We start from the raw sequence: 11,966 nt of genomic DNA, 5'->3' as shown, positions 1-11,966 counted from the left end.
GCTGGAAACCATCATTCTCAGCAAACTATCGCAAGGACAAAAAACCAAACACCGCATGTTCTCACTCATAGGTGGGAATTGAACAATGAGAACATTTGGACACAGGAAGGGGAACATCACACACTGGGGCCTGTCGTGCGGTTGGGGGAGGGAGAAGGGATAGCATTAGGAGATATACCTAACGTAAATGATGAGTTAATGGGTGGAGTACACCAACATGGCACATGTATACATATGTAACAAGTCTGCACATTGTGCATATGTACCCTAGAACTTAAAGTATAATAAAAAATTAATAAAACCATCAGATCTTGTGAGACTTATTTACTGTCACAAGAATAGCACAGGAAAAACCCACCCCCATGATTCAATTACTTCCCACCAGCTCCCTCCCACAACATGTGGGGATTATGGGAACTACAATTCAAGATGAGATTTGGAGGGGGGACACAGCCAAGCCTTATCATCACTCATTGAAACTTTACTATGAATGTATTCACTGTGTTTCCTTAGTGGGATCAGGTCCAGGGCAGCATAGACGTACTGGTGAGAACCAAGAGCCGAAACAGTGCCAAAAGCTATTGAAGAGTGAGAGATCCCTGCCATGCTCTGAATGTTTGTGTCCCTGCAAAGTTCTTGTGTTGAAATCCTCAACTCAAAGGTGATAGCATTAGGAGATGCAGCCTTTTTGAAGGTGATTAGGTCATGGAGCCCTCATGAACAGTATTAGCGGCCTTATAAAAGAGGCCCCAGAGAAATCTCTTGTCCCTTCCACTATGTGAGGACAGAGTCAAAAGGTGCCATCTATGAACCAGGAAACAGACCCTCATCAGACACTGAATCTGTTGGCACCTTGACCTTGAACATCCCAGCCTCCAGGACTGTAAAGCATACATTTCTGTACTTTATAAGCTACCCAGTTCATGCTATTTTATTTATATAGACTCTAATCTGTAGTCTCACAGACTAAGACAGTTCCTAATTCATTTCTTTGCCTGGAGTTCTCCCTGCCAACACAGATATACAATCGTAAAACTCAAGCATGCCATGCTGCATGATCTATTAGAGAGGTAAATCTAATACTATTCTACTGCAATAATGTTTTCTGAGCCCTTCATGCATGCTAGACTGTTTGCTTGGGTTCTCTTACACTTCTCATTGATAAATCTATGAGGGAAGTCATATCATTGTGCCCATTTTTCAGACTCCCAACCTCTCCATCCTGTCATCTGGGGGATTTGAAAATCGTTATTCTGCATGTGCCATTCCCTTTGCCTGCATTGTTCCTTCTTTTCTTGTTCCCTGAGTATTTTGAACTTGTCCTCCAAGATTTACCTCCAACATCACCACTTCTGTGAAGCCTTCCCAGGTTCCCCTTTCCAAACATCTGAGAAGTGCTCCGAGCCTCCATATTACCTCAATTTCCTTTTTACATGCAGATCCTTGCCATGCACTGTGATGTGATACATGCAATATGACACTCAGTATCTGGATCTGGGCAGTGTGCTCCTTCATGCCAGGAAGCATGTCTAATTCATCTCAGAATCTATTCTTTGTGCACTAATTCATTTGGTTGACACTCTACCTACATAAAGGATGGAATCCTTGTTGCTCTTGTTCACAAGTGAATAAACATTCCCTGATGTGCAGCGCACCACAGGATTTTAGAGGAAAAGGTTGGCTTTCTTTTCTTAGTTCATTGGCACACGTATGGGGTCTGCTTGCCCTGGCTGCTGGAATCTTGTCACAGAGGGGCCTGGTGCTGAGGGGAATCACTGGGATTGTTCCATTAGAAGCTCCCAGCACCCAGTCCTCTGCCTCTCTCTTCCTCAGTTAAGGGCCCTTACATTTGCCCACACGGATAATCCAGGATAATCTATCCATTTTAAGGTAAAACAACTGGCAGCCTTAATTCATCTGCAGCTTTAATTCCCTTTACCATGTTACGTAATGCATGCACAGATTTCCAGGGATTCGGACATAGACATCCTTAAGAGGCCTTATTCTGCTAACCATACCAGTAGCACGTGCCCTCCTATCCCAAGTCATGACAACCAGGTATATCTCCAAAGATTCTAAAATGTCCCCTGGGGAGAGGGCAAAATCCGCCTTACTGGAGAATCATTGATTTAGAGAATTCCTAAGAATTGTAAGGCCTTGCTTCCGATATTTGCTCTTTCTAGTGACAATAAGAATTGTGGCTGGGCTAGGTGGCTCACATCTATAATCCTAGCATTTTGGGAGGCTGAGGCAGGAGGATCACTTGAGACCAGCATGCAAGACCAGCCTGGACAACATAGTGAAACCCCCATCTCTATCAAAAAAAAAAAAAAAAGCCAGGCAGGGTGTCATGCACCCATAGTCCCAGCTACTCAGGAGGCTGGGGAGGGACAGTCGCTTGAGTCTAGTAGGTCAAGACTGCAGTGAGCCAAAACCATGCCATTGCACTCCAGTCTGGGCTACAGAGTGAGATCTGTTTCAAAAAAAAAAAAAAAATGAATTGCAGGGAGTCTGGGGGTGAAGTGAATTACACCAAATGACCAAATGGTGCTGAATGACAGTCTGAGACTCCATTTCCTCATCTGTACCAAGAGGAAAATAAAAACATGTACTTCTAGAGTTGTAGAGAACATTAAAGGAGGAAATGTATGGAAATGGCTCTTAGTGCCTGGGGAACAGAGATGCTTAAATATTAGATCCTGAGAAAAATTGTCTTGAATAGAGACATAGTATTAATACTAAGTGACTAGCTTTGGGTTTTTCCCAAATTAGAGCCCAACACAAAGGTTATTTGGGCAAGTGGTCCCCGGGAGTGGAAGCAGGGAGCTGGGGTGAGGTGAGATAGGGAAGGAGAGAAAGCCAATTTGCAGGTGCATTACTCAGTTGGGTTCCACTAGGGACACATGGTTTCAGTCTCACCTGGGCAACCCTCAGGGGAACCATGTAGCACCTGCCCCAAATGTTTCCACCCAAGACAAGGGACAGAGGCATGGAGAGTTCCTGACTAACCTACAGTATGCGATGGCCTCCATTCAAAACCCAGCTTCACCACTGGCTAGTCATGTCACCTGAAGTCATATCACCTCTTTCTGCATCAACCTCCTCATCAATGGGGATGTTGATGGCACCAATTTCATAGGTGGTTGCAAGGAAGAGATGAAATCACATATATAAAGTGCTTAGCAGGCTGGGCACAGTGGCTCATCCCTGTTATCCCACACTTTGACAAGCCGAGGTGGGATTTGAGACCAGCCTAAGCAACAGAGCGTGACCCTGTGTCTCCAAAACAAACACAAAAAAGTAACCACAGATAGTGACATGCACCCATAGTCCCAGCCACTCAGGAGTCTGAGGTAGGAAGACTGCTAGAGGCCAGGTGTTCAAGGCTATGGTGAGCTATTACCACATCACTGCCCCAGCCTGGGCAACAGAGCTCACTGCAAAATTTAAAACTGCTTAGTAGTAAGTATTTAATTAAAGGAAGTTCATAATATGGGAACGGTGTAAATATGAATATCGGACCCCACTGCCTGGGGAAGGGCCTCTACCCCATTTGCTCTCCCTTTGTGAAATGCTAAAAAATGGACCTCAGTGTCCTCATCTGTAAGACAGGAAAATAATAAAACCTGCCTCAGAGGGTTAGAGGGAGGAGTAAGTGAGACAAAGCATGTAAGTGTTCAAAGGGCATCTAGCATAGAGATGTCCAGGCTTGGCACTGTTGTAGCTCACTCTCTGTGTTAGCTGCGTTAGAAAGCAGCTTCAGAGAGTAAACAGACTGGGCCTGAGTCGTGTGTGGGGGTTCAGAATGAGCCGAGGTCAGAAACGGCTCCATGCTAGACTCTGAGGTGATGGGGATGGGTCCTAGGGAAGCCAGCATGGAGCCCAGAGTATTGTCCTATCTCACGCCTCTAGGTGAAGGCAGAAACCCAAGAGGGACCTACCATAGGGGTCCAGCTGTGTCAAAGGAGATGTGGGAGACTCATTACAGTGCTTCTGTCATTAGGAGACCTGAATTCCAGGGGCCAGGCGCGGTGGCTGACGCATGTAATCCCAGCACTTTGGGAGGCCGAGGCAGGCAGGTCACCTGAGGTCAGGAGTTCGAGACCAGTCTGGCCAACATGGTGAAACCCTGTCTCTACTAAAAACACAAAAAATTAGTTGGGTGTGGTGGTGCACGCCTGTAATCCCAGGTACTTGGGAGGCTGAGGCAGGAGAATTGCTTGAACTTGGGAGGCTGAGGCAGGGATGCGGAGGTTGCAGTGCGCTGATGTCATGCCACTGCACTCCAGCCTGGGCGACAGAGCGAGACTCCATCTAAGAAAAGAAAAAAGACCTGAATTCCAGACCCTGCTCTGCCCTAGTCTTGTTGTGAGACCTTGGGTGAGTCCCCACTCCTCGCTGGGTCCCAGCTCAGCAGACAGACTGTAGACTGTAGACTGCAGAACAGCCCAGGGATCTCTCTCTTTCTCGCCCTCCGTCCATCCATCTCTCCTTCCCCAGATGCTCATGTGATCCCAGGTGATCCTGTGCATCGGGAGCCTCAGGGCTACTGTGTCCTGGCAGAGCTTGCTTGTCCAGTGATTGTCACCTGGCTAACTAGACTTGACCACGTGCCTGTCCCGCTGGACACAGTGCTCTTCAGTCCTTTACTACCAAGGCTCTGTCCGCCACTGCCCTGCAGCGGGCTCCATGTCTCCTCCCTCTCAGTTTCTTTTCTTACCTTTTCCCCACCCTTGGCTGGTTCTGAATTCACCAAGGGACCAGCAGAGACATTAGCAACCTCATAACCACTTTTATGATCAGTGAAATTTAACAGACCTCTCGTGTGGCCTAGGGAAAGTCATCCTCCCTTCTCCTTCCCCTTCCTCTTTGGTTGCTGCGAGGTAGGTGCGTGAATCATGTCTTTTTATTTTCTGTATTTTCTGATGTATTGACATCTGGGGCTTCACTGATCCTGGAGAGAATGTCCTTCCCAGGGGTAGCTAATTTCTAGAGATAGTAAAGAATTCATCTGCAAGTGCACCTGTCCTGTGTAAACCAACCAATCTGAAGCCCACAGCCCAGCCACCTTTTCTGCTGGGCTCTCACACTCAGGCCACTATTCCCCTGCCTTAATCACCCCAGGGCTGGGGGGCAAAATACTAGGGACAGCCCCTCTGTGCCTATGCTCCAGAACCTGCTGGAATTATCCCAGTTTGCCAATCCTAAGCATACTTACCCTGCCTTGTCTTGTCTTCCTGCAAAAGCCACAATAAAGGTTCTTGCCCACGTTTTGCCTCCCTCCCCTACTACCTTCTGGCCAACTCTGGTGCTGCCCCTTGCTGCCTTCCATAGGTGATATGTCTCCTGTTTCTAGGGTCACGTGAGGAAACCTTCTTTCTTCATAACAGTCATTTCCATGTCTGTGTGTCTTACCATCCACGATTAAAATAAATCCTGGGTACATTTTAAAGACTGGGGTGGACCATCTTGCACTTGTGGTTCAGAATGGTATAGAAAGTGTGCACACAGCATTAAATGATCTTGAGAAAGCCAATTCCACACTCATTAACTCACTCATTTGTTTATTTCTATTCAACCTGTTAGGTTACCTGGAGAAGAAAGTCTCAGCTTGGTGCTGTTAAGATTTTAACATGTCTGTTTAAATAGACAAACGACCCTAAAGACTTTATTTCATTTGGTCAAAAATAAATGTCATTTTTATTACATTTGTGATGATGGTTCCCTGCAAGAGACAGCAAATAGAGCTGATTTTCCATTTACAACCTACTAGTCAGGATCCCTACAGGATTACACAGTGCAGTTAGGATTATCTACAAAAGCACTTGTTGCAGGAGTAAGGCAGGGTGGAAGGGGACCATGAGGGAGGACACAGGATCCTGGGTAGCAGAAGCAAAATTGTTGCCACTCTTAGACCAGAAGGGACCAGGGGGAGGAACTCTCACAACCTGTAAGCAAAGGGAGATGTGCAGAGCTGGCCAACTTGAGAGAAGCAGGGATCTTCGTGGTCAGGCCAAGACCATCTCCAAGGGAGGGAGCCACACAGACCAACAACCTGACCTAACTCTCCTTTGTCTACGCTCCCGCTTCAGGTTGGCCAGAACCAACCAGAAGTCAAGGCTAGGGTGGTACATGGATGGTTCTTACAGGTCAGCCTTGCAGGACACAGAACAGGGTGGAGAGTAGATCTAGAGGGGTAGAGAATGGGGTGGGGGGGAATAGAAGAGATCCTATACAGAAGCAAACAGACAGACAGAAACCAAATTACTTCCCGTGCCTGAACAGAAGACAGAGAATCCCTCCACCTCCAAAACATATGTTCTACAATATATATTAATATATACATATCAGCTGGGTAGGGTGGCTCATGCCTGTAATCCCAGCACTTTGGGAGGCCGAGGCAGGTGGATCACCTGAAGTCAGGAGTTTCAGACCAGCCTGGCCAACATGACAAAACCCTGACTTTACTAAAAATACAAAAAAACAGCCAAGCATGGTGGCAGGCACCTATAATCCCAGCTACTCGGGAGGCTGAGGCAAGACAATTTCTTCAACCTGGGAGGCAGAGGTTGCAGTGAGCTGAGATCATGCCATTGCACTCCAGCCTAGGTGACAGAGTGAGACTCTGTCTCAAAAAAAATAAATAAATATATATATATATATGTGTGTGTATCAACCATGTGTTGTAATTATATACTATAATATATAATATATATTATCACATATCTATAATTTACATTCCTTAGAGAAGAAGAATTTGCATTATCTTCGAATTCTTACCAAGTTTCCATATTACAGGAGCCTTCTCCATTATTTTACTTCGAACAACAAAGTATTACTTGGGGAAGATACTTAGCCTAAAAAGGCGTTTCCTACGCTCTGTTGCACAGTGGAGTCACCTGGGATGTTTTTAAAGCCCTGAAGCCAGGCCCCACCCCCAGAAAACCTGACTGTAATTGGTCTGAGCTGGGCTTGGCATAAGGAGTTTTCAGCACTTGCTGATGAAGTCAAGCCTGAGAACCCCACCGAGAACAATCTCAGTCTCTGCGAGTGTGCAATGCTCGTGGAAACCACCTGGCACTTATAACTCCTCGTTAGCCTAAATCCCTAATTCAGTCAGGGCGTAATTATTCCTGGCGGGATGAGTTCACCATAGCGTGTGCTGGATGCCACAGTCAAGAAGCCTCTTAAAGATGATCATTTAATGAAATATACTAAGGGACTGCATTGTAGAGAATAAAGATACCTCCAAGACAAATCAAAACTCAACCATCCTAATAGTAGGCAAAAATGTTCCTGTGGCTTGCAATACAACTTCCAGTGTCACTATCTCTCATCTGCTAAATTGTATCCCCCAAAATTCATATGTTAAATTCCTAAGCCAAGCGTGGTGGTCGTGTCTGTAGGCTCAGCTCCCAGGGAAGCTGGGGTGGGAAAATTGTTGAGCCTGGGAGTTTGAGGCTGCAGCGAGCACAGCCATCCCACCCTAATGCACCTGATCACGTCTGAGGCTGCAGCAAGCTATCACTGCACCATGGCACTCCAGCCTGGGTAACACAATGAGACCCTGTATCTAAAAATTAATTAATTAAATTCCTAACCCCAGTACCTCAGAATGGAATTGTATTTGGAGATGGGGGGGGAGGGTTTGTTGTGTGTGTGTGTGCGCGCGCATGTGTGTGTGTGTTTTGAGACAGAGTTTCGCTCTTGTCACCCAGGCTGGAGTGCAATGGCATAGTCTTGGCTCACTGCAACCTCTGCCTCCCAGGTTCAAGCGATTCTCCTGGCCTAGCCTCCCAAGTAGCTGGGATTACAGGTGCCTGCCACCATGCCCGGCTAATTTTTGTATTTTTAGTAGAGAGGGAGTTTCACCATATTGGCCAAGCTGGTCTCAAACTACTGACCTCAGGTGATCTACGTGCCTCAGCCTCCCAAGGAGTTGGAATCACAAGCATGAGCCACCACAGCCGGCCAGAGATAGGGTCTTTAAAGAGGTAATTTAGCTGAAGGAGGTTGTTAGGGTGGGCCCTAATCCAATATGATTGATTTCCTAAGGAGAGATTAGGACACAGACACACCCACAGAGGGATGACCATGTGAAGACACAGGGAGGAGGTCATCAACAAGCCGAGAGAGAGGCCCCAGAAGCAGCCAGTCCTGCCTACACCTTGATGTTGAACTTCTAGCCCCTAGAATGGTGAGAGAAGACATCTCTGTTTAAGCTACCCAGTCCGTAGCACTTTCTTACAGAAGCTGGTACAGACACATTCAATACTATACACGGATTTTTAAAGTGCTGCATTTCAGACAACTTGTTTTTAACACAGGACTGCCAGCCACCTAGTCAAAGCTTTTCCTCTTATGAATGAAGAATAAGAGACAGGGCTCTGGAGCCATTGGCTCGGTTCTCTGTCTTCCCCATTTCACTTCACTGACCCTTTCCGAGTGCTTCCTGGGCTCACGTTCCAAACAAACTACTTTCACTGGATTCATTGTCTCTAGGTTGGCTTCTAGGGGAGTCCAGCCCAAGATACCTCCCAAACCAGGGGTTTGAGTCTTTGATCCCTCTGCTGATATAGGCTGAGGTTGTTTTCATGTGTCTAATATGCTTGTCTAGGCTTGTATCCACCAAGGCAGGTAATATTAGGATATTAGGAGAAGAGGGCTTCCCAGGGTGCTTCCTGAGCTGCCCAGCATTGCAACCTTCCTCTGGAGCACACGGCAGCCTCCCTTGCTCCTGTCCCACCTCAAATAGGCAAAGTGCCTGCAATTCTAGATATCACAGGGCCCAGGTCAGAGCCCCATGCAGGCTCTCAGCCTGGACACCCTCTCATCTCTCCACCCTCAACATGCTACAATTTATGCAACATATTTTTTTTCAAATTCCATTCAAAAGGGGGTGACTATTAGCCTGTAGAGAGTCTTATAGGGGCAGGGGGTGGAATGGCTAACCTAGGATATTCTTAGGATCCAGAGACCTGCAGATCACTAAGTGGCACATTTGAAACACACACGCACAACCTTCCCTAAATGTTGAGAACACGACCAAGTTATCACATTCTTAAAGCACTAGACAGAAAAGAGTTAAAAAGAAATCTCTCTTCATCAGCTTGCCCATGCTTGGGTGGTGCCCAACCAAGATGCATTTCTTTTGGCTGTAAGATTGTTTTATGGGCTGCTTTTGGAAAAGAAGTAGAATAAGGTTTTTGAAAAATCATCAAACGCTTCCAAGAAAACTCAAAATTCTCACCAGCATGGGAGGCGGTTTTCCCTTCCCTGGTCATAAGCTGCCCAGGAGCCCTGGGGAGTCCCGCCAGTTCCCTGGACAGGGCCAGCTGAGCCCAGGGCAGAGGAGGTCAGGCTCACAGAGATGCCAGCGGACCACCCTGGGCAGGGCAACCCTGCAGGGCTCACAAGTGGCTCATTCTCTCCAAGACAGCTGGGCACTGGGCTCAGGAGAAAAGGCAGAGACTGTATGTATCTTGGCAGAGCCCGGGAGGAGGGTCCAGGAGATAGTCATTTTACAAGAAGGGTATTTGCATCTCCCATCCTTGTGGAGAAGAAAGCCAGGGTGGCCATGTACGGTGGCTCACGCCTGCAATCCCAGCACTTTGGGAGGCCAAGGTGGGTGGATCACCTGAGGTTGGGGGAGTTTGAGACCAGCCTGACCAACACAGAGAAACCCTATCTCTACCAAAAATACAAAATTAGCCAGACATGGTGGCGCATGCCTGTAATCCCAGCTATTCAGGAGGCTGAGGCAGGAGAATCGCTTGAACCCGGGAGGGAGAGGTTGCAGTGAGCCAAGATCGCACCATTGCACATTGCACTCCAGCCTGGGCAACAAGAGTGAAACTCTGTCTCAAAAGAAAAAAAAAAAAGAGAGAGAGCGCCAGGGTGGGCTCTGAAACAGCTGGAGCCTTTGGTGGGCTGCAAACATAAAGCAACCTTCATGATTGATGTGCTTTGGCTCCATGTCCCCACCCAAATCTCATCTTGTAGCTCCCATAACTCCCATGTGTTGTGGGAAGGACCCAGTGGGAGTTGATTGAATTATGGAGGCGGGCCTTCCTGTGTTGTTCTGATGATAGTGAATGGCTCTCATGAGATCTGATGGTTTTAAACACCAGCGTTGCCCTGCACAAGCTCTCTCTTTGCCTGCTACCGTCCACATAAGATGTGACTTGCTCCTCCTTGCCTTCTACCGTGATTGTGAGGCCTCCCAGCCACGGGGAGCTGTGAGTTCAATTAAACCTCTTTCTTTTGTAAATTGCCCAGTCTCTGGTATGTCTTTAGCAGCAGCATGAAAACAGACTAATGCAGTGATCTAAGTGGGTCACTCTCCCTTTTTAGAGAGAGAGATTGTGCAGTAGAAAGATGCAAATGTGGGAAGACCAGAAATGAGAGTCCCACTTCCTGGTAGCAGTTGGGAAGCAGAAACAGGAGAGTGGATCCTCTGATTCAGCCACATGACCCATCAGGACAGAACTAATCTTGAGCCAAAATCTCCCCATCTTCAAAACTAGGGCTCAGATCAATAGCCACCAAACTACCATCTTCTGCTACCCCAGAAGGAAAATAAGGAAATGTCTGGAAGATGCTTCACATTATCAGTTTATTGTGACATACTATTAGGAATAGACTTGGTAGAGGTATGTCACCTCTGGTCTGCAGGTAAAGCTGATATGTGAGAATCCTATGGATTAGGTGACTCAGCCCACCTTCCACTAATAGGATGATTTACTATCCTGGTTTGCCTGGGACTCTCCTGGTTTTAACGTAGAAAAGTCTTGCATCCTGGGAAACTCCTCTTTCCTGGGAAAAGGCATGTGGTTCATTAGTCTTGCTAACTACACACATACACAAATAAACACACCCCTAGCCAACCCTGATCTTTTCAAGGATATTGGTGAATCAAGTGCAAACATTATTCCCACGTTCCTCTTGACCCTCCAGGCACAATGCTGAGTCCCATGTATGTGGTCCATAAATGCTGTAGATGTAGCTGACATCCCCCTCACCCTTCTCATCCCCTTTGACACTAATGTACCCATTCTTTAAATGCTGCAAGTACTGCAGGCAGCTTACAACCACCAACCACCATGCCTGGAGAATTAACTTTGACTGAGTCAAGCCACTTCATCCAGAGATGCAGACCCCTGGAGGCCATACCACTCCTCACTGGGGGCAGCCAATCATTGACTGATATAGGGACAATTCTGTAATGCAGTTTATGCTCCAGTATCCCCCTGAGGGTCAGACCAAGGCTAGACTGCACCTGAGACCACATCCTGGCTCAGCCCCTCCCCAGCTTCTGGACTCTGCTTCTACAAATCCCAACCTAGGGCAATACATGCTGTCCTCTTCCCCTCCACAGTACCTCCTGAGGCTATGCCCTTCTTTCTGTTGCTGCTACCAGAGTTGAAGCCGCCACCATCTCTCACGGGTGACCACACAGCCTCCACCCTGTCTCCCTGCCTCCACTCCTCCCTTCAATCCTCCCATTTTCTTCAAAATGACCAGAGGGAGCTTTTAAAAGTAAAAATAAGCTCAAGATACTTGTCTTTGTCCATTCAGGCTTCTATAACAAAATATCATACACTAGGTATAACAAAATATCATATGCTAGGTAGCTTAGGAACAACAGAAATGTCTCACTGTTCCAGAGGCTGGGAAGTTCAAGGTCAAGGTGCCCGGTGAGAGTCCATTTTCTGGTTTAGAGATGGTGTCTTCTTGCCACGTCTTCACATGGTGAAAGGGACTAGCAAGCTCTCTGTGGCATCTTTTATAAGACACTAATCCCTTTCCTGAGGGCTCTGTCCCCATGACTTAATCACCTGCCAAGAGCCCCACCTGCTAAGACCAGTGCCTTAAGGGTTAGGATTTCACAGGACACAAACATTCAGACCAGAGTATACCCCTCTGTAAATCCTTCTGCAAATCTAACTTTTTTTTTTTTTTTTTTT

This window comes from Colobus angolensis, unplaced genomic scaffold, assembly GCF_000951035.1.
Source record: "Colobus angolensis palliatus isolate OR3802 unplaced genomic scaffold, Cang.pa_1.0 Scaffold79, whole genome shotgun sequence".
In the NCBI taxonomy this organism is placed as follows: domain Eukaryota; kingdom Metazoa; phylum Chordata; class Mammalia; order Primates; family Cercopithecidae; genus Colobus; species Colobus angolensis.
The sequence above is the reverse complement of the archived record's forward strand: the minus strand, read 5'-3'. Positions refer to the sequence as shown.